General features: G+C 46.0%; 1 protein-coding gene across 5 annotated transcripts in view; it reads left to right on the forward strand.

Moving 5' to 3' along the window:
- Positions 1–17,799, forward strand: part of LOC147013613 (glycine N-methyltransferase-like) — a 97,921-nt gene that overhangs the window by 38,666 nt on the left and 41,456 nt on the right. The window contains exon 1 of one of the 5 annotated variants that reach the window (XM_085855566.1): positions 11,163–11,386. The exons of the other annotated variants lie outside the window; for them this stretch is intronic. The gene's annotated coding sequence lies outside the window, so the exon portion shown is untranslated. Of the gene's footprint in view, positions 1–11,162; positions 11,387–17,799 lie in introns of those variants that run through there. 5 annotated transcript variants of the gene reach the window in all.

A 17,799-nucleotide genomic window follows, 5' to 3' on the forward strand; every position in this document is an offset into this window, starting at 1 on the left:
TAAAGCCCTCTTTGCTTTACCTACAGCTAGCTACCTGGAACTGTGCTGCCTGTTTACCTCCCATATCTATTACCACCCCCAGATCCTTCTCCTGTGTGTGCCACGCTCCAAAATTACCCCTTACATCCTGTAATCTCTATTTTCATTGTTTTTTCCCATCCCCCAACACTTTACACTTGCTCAGGTTAAATTACATCCTCCAATCTTTTGCCCAATCTATACAAGTATCAATACTTTCCTGCATCTGATCACCACCTCCTCTGATATCCACCTCACCTCCAAGCTTTGTGTCATATGCAAATTTGGAAACCATACTCTTCACCCCATTATCCAAATCGTTGATGTAAATAATGAATAGTAATGCTCCGAGTACTGATCCCTGAGGTACCCCGCTACTTACTTCCTCCCAGCAAGACATCCTCCCACTCACAGCCACTCTTTGCTTCCTATCACTAAACTAGTTTACAATCCAATTATCTACCTGACCAGCCACTCCACAAGTCCTCACTTTGTCTCACAACGTCCGATGTGGTACCTTATCAAATACCTTCTTCAAGTCGAGATATACGATGTCCACTGCCTTTCCCTCATCCACCCAATTAATGAGAAAAAATGTCCGCCCTTTTACTCGGCTGTACGATAGCCAACGGCATGATCAAACCCGATCCTGAACGCCTACGCCCCCTTCGAGAACTACAACCTCCTCATGATATGCCGTCATTGAGTCGTGTAATGGGTATGTTTGCCCACTATTCGCAATGGATTACCCGATATTCTGAGAAAATTCGTCCTCTCGTGCAATTTCGAAGCTTCCCACGACTAACGGCTACCGTGGAGGCTTTCAAAAGTCTCAAGGACGACATCGCCAACTCTGTGGTCATGGGGATTGACACCACTGTACTGTTTGTTGTGGAAACTGACACCTCAGATCACGCAATCGCCACAACACTTAATCAGTCTGGACGACCCGTTGCATTTTTCTCAGGAACTCTCTCTAATAGTGATCAGCGACATTCAGCGGTCGAGAAGGAGGCTATGCCATTGTCGAGACACTACGTAGATGGAGACATTATTTGCTGGGCAATCAATTTCAACTAGTTATTGACCAAAGGTCTGTTGCGTTTATGTTTAATGGTAAAAACGCTGGAAATAATCTAAGAACGACAAAATAATGAGATAGCACATTGAATAGTCTTGCTATGGCTACGGCATTGTTTATCGACCTGGAAAGGACAACGTTGCAGCAGCCACCTTTTCACGGATCCACTGTTCAGCAATTACTGACAAAACCCGACAAGACCTCCATAATTCATTACGCCATCCAAGAGTACCAAGGATGGCTCACTTTGTGCGCTGTCGCAATCTACCCTTTTCCACTGAGGATGTTAAAAGAATGAGTGCTTCCTGTCCAGTTTGTGCTGAACTCAAACCCAGATTCCATACGGCTGCTCCAGGTGCATTGATCAAAGCTACTTCGCCCTTAGAGAGACTAAACATTGACTTCAAAGGGCCTCTGCCTTCAGAGACAAACAACCGCTTCTGGCTGATAATTGTTGACGAATTGTCAAGGTTCCCGTTTCCCTTTCCACGCGTTGACATGACTTCAGCAACGGTCATAAAATGTCTCTTTCAACTATTCACCATCTTTGGCATGCCTTCCTATATACATTCAGACCGAGGTTCATGCTTGATGGCAAATAAACTCAAACAATTTCGACATGGATGCAGCATTGCCACGAGCCAAACTACCAGCGACAACTTTCGAGGTAATGGACTGGTGGAAACATACAATGGCATCATCTGGAAAGCTGTTACTTTATCTCCGAAGTCGTGAGGACTAATGATGGGATAGTGGGAGGCTGTCCTTCCTGATGATCTGCATTCCATACGCTCACTGCTTTGCACATCCACGAATACCACTCCACACGAACGACTGTTTGCCTCCCAGCGCCGATGCACCAGCGGTCATTCTGTGCCTACCTGCTTGGATTATCCTGATACTGTGCTCATGAAGCACCTGATACGCCAGAGTAAGTACGAACCAATGGTGGATGAAGTGGAACTTATCGATGCCAATCCCGAGTATGCTCACGTTCGACTCCCTGACGACCGGGAGACCACTGTGTCAGTTTGTCATTCGGCGTCCCCTGGAGATAGTACCTCTGTGCACATGAGGGAAGATATCATTCCCATGGGGCAACAGTATGCCAGGCTCGAGACAGGTGAGGAAACCCCAATTTCTCCATCTATAGCAAACGAGCGAGTGAGCAGGCAGACGGAGAGGTTCAGCGGGTCTCCACCATCCCCGTCGCCATCTGGGATCCCCAAGTCTCCTGACGAGGTCGTCGAGTCTCCTTTACGCATGTCCCCCTTTTTACTCTGGAAGAGGGCGACTGATAAAGGCCCCAAAAAGACTCAATCTGTGAAACAACAAAGCTAATGCCAGTAACGTAGCATCGAACCAATTGAAGTCTAGTGACAAAGTTGCTCCACGATCTGAATGCAAGCGATACCTTGCCTACGATGCTATTATACATCTACTATGAATAAACAAATGTTAGACTGCATACAACATGATTACTATCTCGGAGATTAGATCTTAGAATGTTTGTTTCTATCAGCAGCGAAAGAAATTCACCATTCTGAATCGTCGGAGTCACGTCAATTCAAATGGAACAACAGTCTTGGAACGACTTGGGGGCAATCTGGTTGAATTCCAGAGGTGGGGAGAGTGTGATGAAACTGAAGAAGAAGATGTTGGTTTTCATGACGCAAGCTCGGTTTTCCAGAGGAAGGAGTAAAGCAGACTTGACGTAGGCCCTGATCGGAGCGCATGTCGTTGTTTGGCGCCAAGCGCAGCTGTAATGCGATACGGTAGGATTTTAGAGAATCATTGGAGTCATGTACTACTTTACTTATTGATTTGTCTCGTTTATATTTGTAATGGCTGCTTCAATCGAGTGAATTAAAGCCTATAAACTGGAGACGGCTTCTTTCTTCCATTACAGTATGAAAATTTAGTGGTGATCAGGCCTTCCTCATCCCAACCCCACTCTTACCCATCTCATGGGCCTCCCTCACCCCAACCCCACTCTCACCCATCTCTTGGGCCTCCCTCACCCCAACCCCACTCTCACCCATCTCTTTGATCTCCCTCACCCCAACCCCACTCTTACCCATCTTTTTTATTTTTTTTTTTGTATACCTTGGTCGAGGCTCGTATGAGAGCTAACACACAACTCACAGCAAGGAGGCATGAGACAAGAGGGGCGGGAGTGGAAGGGACAAAACAGTGGGGAACAGACACATTAGGTGAACTGTGGAAGGGAGAGGGATGGGGATGGGACGGGGAACATGGCGAAGAGAAGATGGACATTTCAGGGACTTTCAGGAAGGAAAGCAGGAGAAATGAAGGAAGTGGGCTTGGGTGGATTATCGGGGGTAGAAAAGATCGAGGATTTGGATGGGGGAAGATAAGAGGTGGTGGTGAACAGCTGTTTTGAAAGCCTGGAGGGAAGAATGGGAAAGAATAGAGTGAGGAAGTTTATTCCAAAGGTGGGAAAAAAGAGGAATGAAAGAGTGAAGATGAGCAGTGATTCGTGATTTTGGTAGTTTTACCAGAAGAGGGTTGTTGGCGGACCTTGAGCGCCCTGTGGAAATGTGGTGTGGACAAATCGCAGAGAGAGCAGGGGGGGGAAAGGCTGGAGAGGAGTCGGCAGAAGACAGAAAGACCACCGACCAACCTGCGGTGATTGAGTGAGAGGCCCAAAGACTCAGCTTCATTGCGGGAGATGCCGATGATCTTAAATGCCCTGGTTTCGACAGCGTGAAGCCGAGAAAGGTGGGAGGCAGGAGCACCAGCCCAGAGGGGAGAGCAGTACTCCATCAGGCTACGGACAAAAGCTTTGTAAGTGGTCAGGAGCTCAAGAGGGCCGAGGAAGGACTTAGCACGACGGAGGATTCCCAGTCGGCGACTGGCTTTTGAGGCGAGGTTGGAAATATGACTTTCCCAGGAAAGGTCATGGCAGATAGTGAGACCTAGAAGCTTGAAAGAAAAGACTTCTTCCAGAGGATTGTTGAGAAAGTGGATGGGGGGATTTTGTAAACGGTCCTTTCGAAGAGACATAGTGAGAGTGTGAGATTTGTCTGGATTGAAAGACATGTTCCACGTGTTGGACCAGTTTGTGATTTTATCCAGATCTGCAGTGAGCGAAGAAGCTGCTGCTTGCCGGTCTGAGGGATGACAGATGGTACGGCAGAGGGTGGAGTCGTCAGCAAAGAGAAATAGAGGATTTTCCAGAGAGTCCGAGAGATCATTGATGAAAACCAGAAAAAGAACAGGGCCCAGAACGCTACCTTGAGGAACTCCAGCCTGCACAGGAAGAGGGGATGAAAGAACTCCATTTAGGGCCACACGTTGACTGCGACAGGAGAGGAAGTCTGCGAGCCATGAGTGGAGATGGCCTTGAATACCATGGGAAGAGAGTTTGGTGAGTAGGGCAGGGTGCCAGACTGTGTCAAAAGCACGTGATATGTCCAGGGATACGGCTCGGATTTCCTGTCTGGCATTGAGGACCTCCATCCATTGATGGGAGAGCAGAAGCAGCATATCCAGGGTAGAGTGACCTGGTCTGAAACCAAATTGATGATTGGAAATCAAGCCATTGGAGAAGAGGAAGGATTTCATGTCTGAAGCGATGATGCATTCCATCACCTTGCTGATGATTGGGAGAAGGCTGATTGGTCTGTAGTTACAGGGATCTGTTTTTGCACCTTTTTATGCAGGGCAGTGATGTTAGCAGACTTCCAAGCAGATGGCAGATGACCTTGGGCAAATGAGAGGGTGAATAGAACAGAGAGAGGTTGAGCAAGAGCAGAAGAGCAGGCTTTGAGGACACGTGGGCTGATGCCGTCTGGACCGGTTGCAGAATCTGACTCGAGGTTTGAAAGCAAGCTCTCCACCTTGTCAGGAGAAAAGGATACAGAGTCCAGGGACAGTTGGGTGCGACTGGGTAAAGTGGGTAGAGATAGTGATGGGTTTGGGACACAAGATTTAGCTGCAAACACCGAGTTTAGACATTCAGCTTTATCACGTGTGGAATCAGCAGTGCGGCCATTTGAGGTAAGGGAGGGGATGGAGGGGGAACATACACCAGAAACAGATTTGATTAAACGCCACCAGGATTTTGAGGAAGGAGAGAGGTTTGAGAGTTTAGACTTGAGATGAGAAAGATGTTGTTTTCTGGCTCTCCTGAGGGTAGATACACACTTGTTCCGAGCTTTGTGGAAAGAACTGAGATTGCCCTCAGTTGGGTTTGCTTTCCATGAGGCAAAGGCAAGTTGTTTCAGGACAACTGCCTCGCCACAAGCTTCAGTAAACCAAGGGCGGGAGGAAGGGTAAGACAACTGAACACGAGAGGGGATAAATCTGTGCATGAGGGAGAGCAAGTTTCTTTGAAAGAATTCCCAGGATGAGTTGATGTTTGAGAAAGTAGTAATAGGAGACCAGTCTGTAAGTTTGATGGCTGCTCGGAGACCCTGCCAGTCGGCTTGAGTGAAATGCCAGACTCGACGGCGGTGAGGTGGTTCTCTGATAACAGCCAGAGAGATGTCCTTTTGGGCCTCCCTCACCCCAACCCCACTCTTACCCATCTCTCCTGCCGCACGTCCCTTGCTGCTATAAATTTTTCCCTCACCCGATGTCCCCAGCTCCCCTGGTTATTATTTTCCCCACTTTGACAAGCCCCTCCATTTTGGGCAAGAAGAAGGAAAGGAAGACAAGCTTGCGTGTGGAAGACGTGGTTCACCTAATGGCTGCTTTCCAGGCTGCGCGATGCCTTGCTCGCCCTCTAGTGAGGCCTTTAACTCTAAGATCGTCTCTCTCCGTCACTCACTCATTGCCTTCACCCTTACCTTAGTTCAGTAAGGAATCAGAACCTTCTGTTATCTTCAAGAAGCCCCAACCATGTACTTAGCTTACCTATCTGCCACATCACCTTTGAGCAAGGCCAGAGTTTTGAAATGTGCCTGCTCTGTTGTGCTGATACCTATTTGGAATGACCTTTCACCTCTGCTTCTCACTAGGTCAAGACTTGCTTTATTGTGCTGTTTCCAGGAAATTTCCAAACAGTCCCGGTGCAAGCGATTCCAAGAAGAAACGATTTATTCACTTACAGACCAGTTCGTCCACAATTTACTTCAGATGTTCCGTCACTTCGATTCATGTAGGGATGGCTAGGCAAGGCAAAGGAGAAAGGTGGCTAAATAATCAAGTCAGACAGACATTAAGACAAGACGGAAACACCAGATTTCTACACATCAGCTTCTGCAGCAGGGGGCCTCGATGAGATTGGCAAGAGCGGGACCTCCACATTGGTGGTGGGGAGTAGATCGGTGAGCCAGGAAAGAGGGAAAGTGACTAGTACAGGGCCTTGGACAGGTTTGGGTTGAGGACTCCTGGGGTCATGTATGATTTTGTGATGTTCTTTCTTTCCTTTTATTTATTCATGGCTCCTCAATTCCATTCGGGATGTACAGGTAGTGGATAAAAAAACATGGAAACGCCAATGTAAAGTCCTTGAAAAGGGGTTGGGCCACCATGTGTGGTCAGTATGGCCTGTATGTGCTGTCATAGAGTCCACCAGCATCTAGAATTATGTAGGAGGGATGTGGAACCATCCTTCCAAGAGAAAATCAATCAACTCACATTTGTTTGATGGAGGTGCAAAACCGGCGTCTCAGGCGTCATTCCAGAATATTCCATAAATGCTCGATTGGGTTCAAACCTGGTGACTGAGAAGGCCATGACATATGGACAACACCAGTGTCATGCTCATCAAGCCATTTGCGACCACACGTGCTCTGGATGGGGGCATTTGGAGGTCTCCTCTTGTAGCCATGCAAGTCATAATTATAGGTAACTCGGCCTGTGCAGCATTTATAGCTTATCTCGAATATAAATTCCAGATAAGGTATGGTCACATCACACACTGTTTCTCCATCCGTCTCCTTTTTCTACTTCTCCGGTCAAACCGCCTGGCCGATCCGGCTGAAATTTGGCAGCAATGTTCCTCTCCTGACTGGTAACCAGACTTGCAAAGCTCCCTCCAGTCACTTGACTTTAAGTCGGTCAAAATGGCCGACTTAGTAAATTTCTTTAAAAATCTTCTTCTCCAGACCCACTACTCAAAATGCTACCAAATTTGGGTGACAACATGAGGCCAGGGTAGGAATGTTAAGTTGCTGAAGTCATGCCGATCACGTGTTCAGTCAGGTCAGGTCAGGTATGGGAGCATGCACCGGAGCAGCCTGTCAATATGTCCACTTTCAGTCGGTACTCCAGAGGCCTCCATCTGGCCATCCCCCAGGCAGATGCCTGGCCCATCCCCATGCTGATCAACCTGCTGCAACCATGAGGCACGTGGTCAGCCCATTGGCCTTCTCCACACATGAGGCTCCCTCGCTGAGAGAATCTGGTGAGCAGGATCAGTGTCAGGAAAATGAGTCACATGTTCATACAGCCACAGCTGACACTCATGGACTCTGCAGGTAACAAATCTCATTTGACTCTCTCAGCAACTGCTCGTTGGACACAAAGTCCGACCAGTGATAGCCAAGGATTCTCCCAAGATGTCTGGCACCAAAGGAATTTAGTCTCCTTGTCAGATCCCTGGTCAGAGACAAAGTCTCACATTTGTAGAGCAAGACTGGAAGCACCAAGGACCTGAAGACTCAGACTTTCGTCCTCCTTCACAGGTAATGACAACGCCACACCCCATGATCCAATGAATCCATGACTCCCCAGGCCCGACCCAGACGTCGATTGACCTCTATCTCTCAGCCAGCGGAGGCATGAATATCACTGCCATGGTAAGTGAATCTCTTCGTGACCTCAACATCCTCGCCACAAACGGGTACAGACAAGATAGCAGCATCCAAGATGTCAATGAAAGCCTGGATCTTAATTTTGACCCAGGAAACCCATAATCCCAGCAGCTCTGACTCCTCATTCAGCACCTGGAGGGTTCCCAGGATATCCAGAGGCTCCGCAAAGATGACTGCATCGTCTGCAAAATCAGAGCCAGAGATGTTGACATTCCCAAACGATGCACCACAGCTTGATCTCTATATCATCCTCCCCAGAATCCAGTCCATACAAGTGCTGAAAAGTGTGGGGGCCAGTACACACCCCTGACAAACTCCAGTAACAACTGGAAATAAGTCAGAGATGGTATCACCACATCTCATATTACTCTCAGTACCAGAGTATAGTTCTGACATCAGATCGATCAGTTTTGGTGGTACCTCACGAAGATGAAGAATCCTCCAGAGAACATCCCGATTCACTGAATGAAACGCTTTACAGAGATCAACATAAGCTGCAAGTAGCCCCTGCCGAAACTTTCATTAGAGTTCAGCGGGGACCCGAAGAGCAAGGATACGGTCAATCATTGACCTCTTTGGTGTAAAGCCTGACTCTTCTGGGCACTGCTGCTCAAGCAGATGGTGGCAAACCCTATCAAGAATTATCCGAGCAAACAATTTTCTCTTCACTGAGAGTGTCATCCCTCCGTAGTTGTTGCAGTCCTGGCGGTCACCCTTCCCTTTCCAGAGAGGCATCAGAAGGCCCCTCTTCCAGTCATTTGGTATGATGCCTGTGTTCCAGGCAGAGCACAGAACTGCATGCAGTAACACGAGTGCAGCATTTCCACCAGCCTTGAGAAGTTCAGCATGGATGCCACAGATCCCAGGAGCTTTACCCCATTTCAACCAGTTGACTGCAGCCTGTGTTTCCACAAATGAGGGTGGATCACAGTTGATTGGAGGGTCAGCAATAGGGATAGTCACACCCCTGACATCCAACTCAACAGCTGGTGGGTCAACCTGGTACAGCCGCTCAAAGTAACCGGCCCAGCGGGCCTTCACTTCGGACTCCTTTGTCGAGCCCACCACCCTCTGCTCTAACTGCCGTCCACTGAGGCACGGGCTTGTGGGAACACAATGTGCAAATTCCCCTGAAAGCAGGATGAGAAACGCTTGACCACAGGTGATGCTCTAACCCCTCACAGATGCCTCACGCATAGGCCTCCTTGTCCACCCTCAGTGCAAGTACAGTTTCACGCCTCAACTCCCTGAACAGCTCAGCTCTGCCATTCAGCCTGGCCCTGCGACTCTCGTCAAATGGTATCCAGTGTCCCTTGAGACACAAAATTCTTCTTCACCCGACGGTGAGTTCCAAGACATCTACTGGCAACATCAAGGATGGTGGGTTTGAAGGCACTCCTCAACTCCTCAGGACTCTCCAAAGCACACAGACCCCCCCCCCAAAAAAAACTCCAATCAGCCTGTTCACAAACTCCTCAGTTACCCTCTCAACCTTGAGCTTGCCAGCATCCAACCTCGGCTGGGATGGTACCATTCTCCCGGATTTAAGTGACCGTAAGAGTGTCAAAATGACCGACAGTAAATTTTTTGGGAAAAACGCGTCAATTTCTTCAAAAATCTTCTTCTCTCGACCCACCAGTCATAATGCACCAATATTTGGGTTTCAACGTAAGAACAGGATCTTGATGTTAAATTGCAGAGGCCATGTTGATCACGTTACCGTAAGTGTGTCAAAATGGCGGTTGCGCAAATTCCTTCCAAAATCTTCTTCTCTGGACCCAGCAGTCAGAATGATACCAGATTTGGGTTGCAACTTTAGGCCAGGGTAGAGCTGCTAGTTAAATTTCAGAAGTCATGCCAATCATGTGATTGGAAGTGTGTCAAAATGGCGGACTTCGTAAATGTTTGGGAAAATCGCATAAATTCCTTTTAAAATCTTTCTGTCCAGACCAAACAGTCAGAATGCTGCCAAGTTTGAGTTCCAACATTATACCAGGGTAGAGTTGTTAAATTCCAGAGGTCATGCCGATCACTTAACTGGAAATGTGTCAAAATGGCCGACTTTATCAACTTTTGGGAAAATTGCATCAATTCCTTTGAAAATCTTTTTCTCCAGACCCACCAGTCAGAATGTTACAAAATGTGGGTTCCAACATTAGGACATGGTCGTAATCTTCAATTGCGGAGGTCATGTCGCCGGAAGTGTGTCAAAATGGTGTACTTAGTAAATGTTTGGAAAAACCATGTAAATTCCTTCAAAAACCTTCCTCTCCAGACCCACCAGTCAGAATGTTATCAAATTTGATGACAGCATTAAGCCAGAGCCCAAATGAGCTGCAGGACCAGTGGTCCTACTTATATACATGTACCTAAGCATGCCAGGATGTTATTTGCTTCATTAACATATGGGCCACACCTGTGTGGAAGCCATTGCTTTCAATATATTTGGTGTCCCTCATTTATCTAGGTGTTTCCATTTTTTTGTCCACTACCTGTACCATTGTGCCTCAATTAAAAGCATCGGGCCTTAATTGGAATTCACCACAAAAATCTGTGCGGACCGCTCAAAATCTGAATCGGGTTGAAGGTTCGGAAAGTCCTCGTGCGGCTCGCATTACCGCTCGGCATTCATGCTAGTCAAACTTGTGGAGACTCGAGGAGCTATTAGAGACCCCGTGTTTGTGACGGTGGACCTGACATTGAGATATACAAGAGCGAAGCTCATGGAAGAGCAAGATATCAATTCAGATAAAGGGTTCCTTTGATTATTATCACTGAAAGCATAACTAAACAGAGAAATGTAACGGTTGTATTTGTGAGAGATGTCTTTCGGGGTGGTGCGCAACCTCAGCATTTTTGCCTCAACCTTGAAAGTGTTTCTGCTTTCAGGCTTCATCAGCAAGACATAATCAGCAAAACTACATGTTATTGCATTAAAGAAGGAACATACCGTAAAAGGATGAAGGTGAATTGGATACAAGGGAATCGGTGAGACAAAATAAGAGTATGGAGGTGTGTACATAGGAACATCTTAAATATGGAAGGGAGTGTTATAGAAAAGGAGGAAAAGGGGATGGGGTAAGAAGGAAAAGGGAAATGGTGGAATTTCGAAGGAGGGAGAAATATATGTGGGGCATACAGGGGTTTGTGGGTGAAAAAGTCATTTTTATGTTGGTTATATGTGAACAGCTGTTGGACGACAGTCAACAACTTTCATGAAAGTCTGTTTTTTAGGTTTTTTTTTGATGACACAAAGGGTTGTGTATGTTAATCATCAATTTCTTTTGTTAAAGCTTCCAGTAACACAGTTCAGTACATTTACCTTTGAGCTTTGGAATCGACTTTTGTTCAGTCTTCTCCGACTCGCCACGTATCACAGCACAGTATTAGTTCCATTCAGAATTTTCAATAATTTATCTGCGACAAAGTTTTTTTTGTCTCAAAGCATAAGTGACCAGGCAAAGGAAGCTTCAGGTGCTTTTCTGGTATCGACGTTTTCACGGCAAGTTATTAAGCTGCATTACTGTAATTGGGAGAATGTTGAACGGTGATCATGAAGTTTGTAACTTTACCTTAACAAGTCAATGTTTGAAGGGAACAGGTATTTTTTTCTTCTACATCTTCCATTTAAGAGTTCTAGGCTTTTAACTGAACAATTGCCTTTGGTTTCTTTTGTAAGAATATGGTTAATGATCAGCATTGCTAAATTTTCCTCCAGTAATTGCTTGGAAAGCAATACATGACAATGTCCCTTCTCTGTAGCTTTCTCTTTGTAAACATCACTGTCGTGCTCCCACCCTTATTTTCTCCAAACTGTAACAATTTCTTTCATAACTAGAACGTCGTTCGGTGGAGCACATACCTCTACCAGGTTGAACAGTTTACATTTTGTATCCCACTGATAGGCTGGATCTGGATTCGGACCTGAACCAAAATCAAATCGGCTTGTTCTTGTCATCTACCCAACTTGTCCACCAAGCTTCGTCCGAATCCATGTACAACTTTTTGAGATATCTTTCCATATATAGTTTTTGGCACCATTCTCAATGGTGAAGGATCACTTGTAAAAATGTTTAAATTCTGGGATCCGGATCCGGATCTTCACCAAAATCAAATCAGTTCGTCCTTGTCACACATCCAACCTGTCCACCAAAGTTTCGTACAAATCCGACCATAACTTTTTGAGATATCATGTTCACAGGCAGACAAACAGACAGATAGACAGGGGTTGAAGACATAACCCCCGTCCACCTTCGGTCGGTGGCAGAGGTAACAACAATTTGTTATTTTTCAATGATCTTTTATTCTCAACGTTTGTTTTCTTTCTTCTGTTGTTCTTTGAGCAGTGTAATTGGACTTCTGCCTTATAGTATGACCATTGTTGATCTACATTGTTATGTTTGTGATGGGGGAGGGGAAGGGGGAAAGGGGAGCCAGTTATTAGTAGGAGGTGAGCCCATAAAACTGGGGTATAGTTGTCTGATCGCTCTTTCTTTTTTTTTAGTTTTCTTTTTTGCAGGAGTAAGGCGCATGGAAGAGAAAGATCGAAGTGACAGTCGGACAAACATCAAGTGGATGAACAAACCTAAAAAGAGGAGAGAGAGGAGGAGAGGGGAACACTGTAACAAGTAACAAGTAATATGAGTTAGAAATGGGTTGTGAGGTAATCGAGGTCATAGGTCAGAATTAGGGATTACGAAATGGTGGTGCACTGCTTGGATTGTGTCCGCTCTCAAGAGAGCAAGAGAACAACATCTGTCCAACCTCAAGAATGAACTTTCAAACTTGCCTCCCTCCTCTAAAGCCTGATGGCACCTTTGTAAGTCTGTCTACGGTGTATGCTGCACCTTCATCAATCGACTCTCTTCAAATGGCATCACAGCCGACTCCAATTTTGAGAAGGCCGAATGCCTCAATTCTGTGTTTGCCTCCAAATCTTGTGTCCCTCAACCCTCTGTCACCGCACCCATCCTTCCCAGTCACATCCAATTGCTCCCGGACTCTTGTTCCTTTTTCACCTGCGAAGGTGGATAAATTTCTGGCAACCCTCAATCAACTCTGATTCTGCAACTGGACCGGACGGCATCAGCTCACATGTCCTAAAAACCTGAAGTGCTCCTCTAGAACTTCCTCTTTCTGCCCGAGGCCATTTTGCCATAGCTCATCTTCCATCTGCTTGGATGTCAGCCAACATAACCGCATTACATAACTACAAGGGCACTCTGACATCGCGACATTGCCGGATATGCCTCCACCCACATTATTACATCATTATACATACTTGTACCAAGATTGATTTCAATCCCTGAACCCAGATTCAAAATATAAAATAATTCTGGCTGCGAGACCAGGTGTCCGATCCGGGTGAAATTTAAAACCTATATTCCCCATGATTACTAGATCATAATTGCAATGTTTCATATCAATTGATGAAGCGGTTCAAGAAAAAAAAATTCCAAGATTTTTGCTCAATCCAATATGGCTGCCAGACCATGTGACCTATTAATTATTCATAAACACCCTGGGATCCCCAAGGCTTGGGGAATGTGGGTGAAGTTTCACCTCAATCTGTCATGCTGTTCTAGAGAAGTTGATTTATAAAGATTTGAAGGTAACTACAACATGGCTGCCAAACCATGTGACCTATGACATCATAGGTGGAGAACTTTTTGTTCCTCATGGATAGGCAATCATACCTGTAAAGTTTCACCTTGATCTGTTCAGCCGTTTTTCGGAGAAGATTTTTGAAGGTCTGTATGTTAAAAACAATATGTCTGCTGAACCACGTGAATGATTATGTCGTATATATTTTTCTCCCCCATACAATTTATCCCTAGATGACCCTCAAAAATTTTCATACTGATCAGATAAAGCATTCAATGCATGCAATTATGATGTCATAATGTATCCACCTATGACATCATCAAAAGAAACAATCAAACTTGTTTCCCATGGGGAGTACTTGACATGTGCCAAGTTTCAGTTTATTCCATGGAGCAGTTTCAGAGATACAGAGGTCCAAAGTTTTTCCTTTTTTTCCAACATGGCTGCCACACCAAGTGACCTATGATGCCGTAATTATCATAAGAATGTTCTACATCAGTATTCGCACCTCTGGTGAAAATTTCGTATCAATCGGATAAGCGGTTGCAGAGAAAACAGAGAAAATTATCATGGATGGACAGACGGGCAACCCAAAAACATAATGCCACCGGCGACTTCATCAGCGGAGAAATAAAAAGGTGCAAAAACGGATCCTCTCAACTGCAGACCTATCAGCTTACCTTCAAGTATCAGCAAGGTCATGGAATCCATCATCACAATTGATATGAAATCCTTTCTTTTCTCCACCGGCCTCATCTCAGATCACCAATTCGGAGTCAGACCAGGTCACTCGACCTTGAACATGCTGCTTATACTCTCCCAACAATGGTGGATGCCCTCAATATCAGACGTGAGATGATGGCCGCCGTCTCTCTGGATATATTTTGACCTTTTGATAAGGTTTGGCATCCTGCATTGCTCTCCAAACTCTCAACCTATGGCATACAAGGCCAAGTCCACACATGGCTTACTGACTTCCTAAACTCTCATTGCAAACGTGTGGCACACAACGGAATCCTTGCATCTCCTCTCCCTGTCAAGACTGGAGTGGCCCGAAGCAGTGTTCTGGACCCAGGCCTATTCCTGATCTTCAAAATGATCTCTCTGACTTTCCAGAAAATCCTCTATCGATTTGCTGATGACTGCACCCTGTGCCATGACATCCCTCATACTTCAGATGGGCGGCAGCCTCTTCCCTATCTTCAGACGTTGAAAAAAAAATCACAAGATGGTCAAACACTGGGAATATGTCTTTGAATCCTGAACCGACAACTAACAAATGAAAAGAGGGGGGAAATCACAATACCTGGAAAAAGGGAGTGCTTGGGAATGGGGTGATTTGGAGTGGAATATATCATGAGTATGGGTTGGGTGAACAGCTGCCTTGAAGCCCTGGAGGGAAGAATGGGACTGAATGGATGGGGGAAGTTGGTTCCATGGGAGAGAGAGAAAAAGGAACGAATGAGTGGGGGTGAGCATTGAGCCTGGATTTGGGGGCTTAACAAGAAGAGGGTTACTTGCAGACCGTGTGCACCTTGCAGAAACCTTGGAGGGACAGAGCCAAGAGTGGGCAGATGATGGAAGACCAAAACAGAGCCAGTAGAATACAAAGGCCACCAACCTGCCTGGGATGTGAAAGTAACATTTCTAGACACTCGGCTTCATCGTAAGAGAGTCCAATGAGTTTGAAAGCCTCTCCACAACATCAAGCTGAGCAAGATGTGAAGCTGGGACGTCAACCCAAAGGGGAGAGCAGTGCTCCATCAAGTTGTGAATGAAGGCCTTGACAGTTGAAAAAAATTCACATTGGTCAACGAAGGACCTTGCATGATGAAGGATATCCAGTCGGTGGCTGGCTTTGAATGCCACCTTGGAAATATGGTCTCCCCAAGAAAGATCATGTTTGATGGTGAGGCCCAAATGTTTCAGTGCCTTACCTCTTCAAGTGGTTTATTTAGGAAGTCGATGGGAGGGATTACCAGACGGTCTTTTGGAGCGATTCGGTGAGTGTGTGGGATTTGTCGATGTTGAAAGACATATTCCAAGTGTTGGACCAGCAACTGATTTTACCAAGGTCTGCAGAGGGGGAAGAGGCTGCTGCCTACCTGTCTGAAGGTTGAGAAATGATATAACAATGGGTGGAATCATCAGCAAGGAGATAGGCAGGATTTTCTATGGAATCAGAAAGATCATTGATGAAGATCAAGGACTGGGCTCAAGACACTGCCTTGGGGCACTCCAACCTTGTCAGGGAGAGAAGACAAGAGGATCCCATTAAGAGCTTGACGCTGAATACGAGTGGAGGAAGTCAGCGATCCATGTGTGGAGTTGGCCTTGGGTGCCATAAGCAGAGAGTTTGGTGATCAAGGTGGGATGGCAGATTGTATCAAATGCGAGAGACATGTCCAGAGAGATGACTCTGATCTCATTTCTGATATTGAGGGCTTCCATCCATTGTTGAGAGAGTAGAAGCAGCATATTAATGAAGAATGACCAGGTCTGAAACCAAACTGATAATCTGAGACCAGTCTGTTGGAAAAAAAGAGGAAGGATTTGATGTGAACTGCAATTATAGATTCCATGATATTGCTTATAATTTGAAGCGAGCTCATAGGCCTGCAGTTAAGAGGATCTGTTTTTGTGCCATGTGTTATATATTGCAATGATGATGGCTATCTTCCAGGCAGATGGAAACTGGCCCAGAGAGAATGATCGAGACAACAGAGCAGAAGAGCAAGAGCAGTAGAGCAGGTTTCTAGGATGTGTGCCCTGATGCCATCTGGGCCTGTCACAGTATCGGAGTCGAGGTTTGCCAGAAACTTCTCCACCTTCTCAAGTGAGAAATACACAGCATACTGGAGCAGTTGGGCATGAGATGGTAGGGTAGGTGACGTGAGTAAGGGGTTGGGTAAACAACATATTGAAGTGAACACAGAATTGAGGCATTCAGCCTTCTCACGAGCGGAGTTGGCTGTTGTACCATTTAAACAGAGGGAAGGGATGGATGGGGTATCATACTCCGGAGACAGACTTAACAAGGAACCATCAGGTTTTTTGAAGAAGGAGACAGATTTGAGAGTTCAGCCTTGAGGTTGGCCAGATGTTGTTTTTTGGCTTTCTTGAGAGTGGACACACACTTGTTCTGGGCTTTGTGGAATGATCTGAGGTTGCCTTCGGTTGGACTTGCCTTCCACAAAGAGAAGGAAAGCTGATTGAAGGCAGCTGTCTCATCACAGGATTCTGTGTTCCAGGAATGAGAGGATATAAAGGTATGATAACAGCAGATGAGATGGTACAAATCTGTACATTAGGTAAAGTGAGCTTTGTGAAAGGATTCCCAGGCAGAAATTGATACAAGGGAAGGTGGAAATGAAAGACCAGTCTTGACAGGAGAGGATAGCTTGCAGTCCCTGCCAATCAGCTTGATTGGACTGCCAGACTCCATTGTGCTGAGGCAGCTCTCTGACAATAGCCAGAGAGATCATGACTCTCACAGCACATATTTCAGATGTATTTTTCAATGGAAACTAATGATTCCCCCGCTCCTCGCAAAATGTCGCCAATGTGATGAGTAGATGCTCAGAGTGCACCTGAGAGCATCTAAAATCCCAAAAAGTTTCCAGAGCCCTTGAGCAGGCTCCAGACCCCATGCCTTAATGGCTTTGTGATCGCAGCATTTGGAGGACTATCTACTCATCCCCTTGATTTCTGGATGCCCCCTTTCAAAAAATCTTGGATTTGCCCCTGCCTCCCATCTACTTTCTTTTTTTTTAAACAATCCTCTTGAGAAAATTCAGTCTCTCAAACTCCTGTCTCACCATCAGCCATGAACTTTCTTGGGCAAACCATATTTCTAAGTAGGCCTCCAAAGCCAGGCGCTGACCGGGCATCCTCCATCACTGCTCACCCCCACTCATTTGTTACTCTTTTTTTTATTACCTGTGAAATCAATTTCCACATTCTCTTCAATCTCATTCTTCCCTCCAGTTCTTCAAGAGAGCTGTTCACCACCATCTCAGATCCCCCCCCCCATCCAAAACCATGATCTTTTCTACCCCTGTTAACCACCTCCCCTTCCCCCACCATGCCAACTCCTTCCAAATTTTCAGTTTTTCCTTCCTGAGAGTTTGCGTCTGCATTTATCTTGTCCACCCCATGTGTCCTCCTCCATCATTCCTATCCACATCCCTTAATTGTCCAACTCTCCTTCTTTTGTCCCTCGGCCCTGCTGTTGATGTTTCCCCCCCCCCATCTTTCGATAATCCCTTTTGTTCTGTTCCATCCCAGTCCGTTTTTGTGTTGTAGTTGCTC

Source organism: Eptatretus burgeri, chromosome 14 (assembly GCF_056783735.1).
Source record: "Eptatretus burgeri isolate ZD-2024b chromosome 14, Ebu_testis_v1, whole genome shotgun sequence".
Lineage (NCBI taxonomy): Eukaryota > Metazoa > Chordata > Myxini > Myxiniformes > Myxinidae > Eptatretus > Eptatretus burgeri.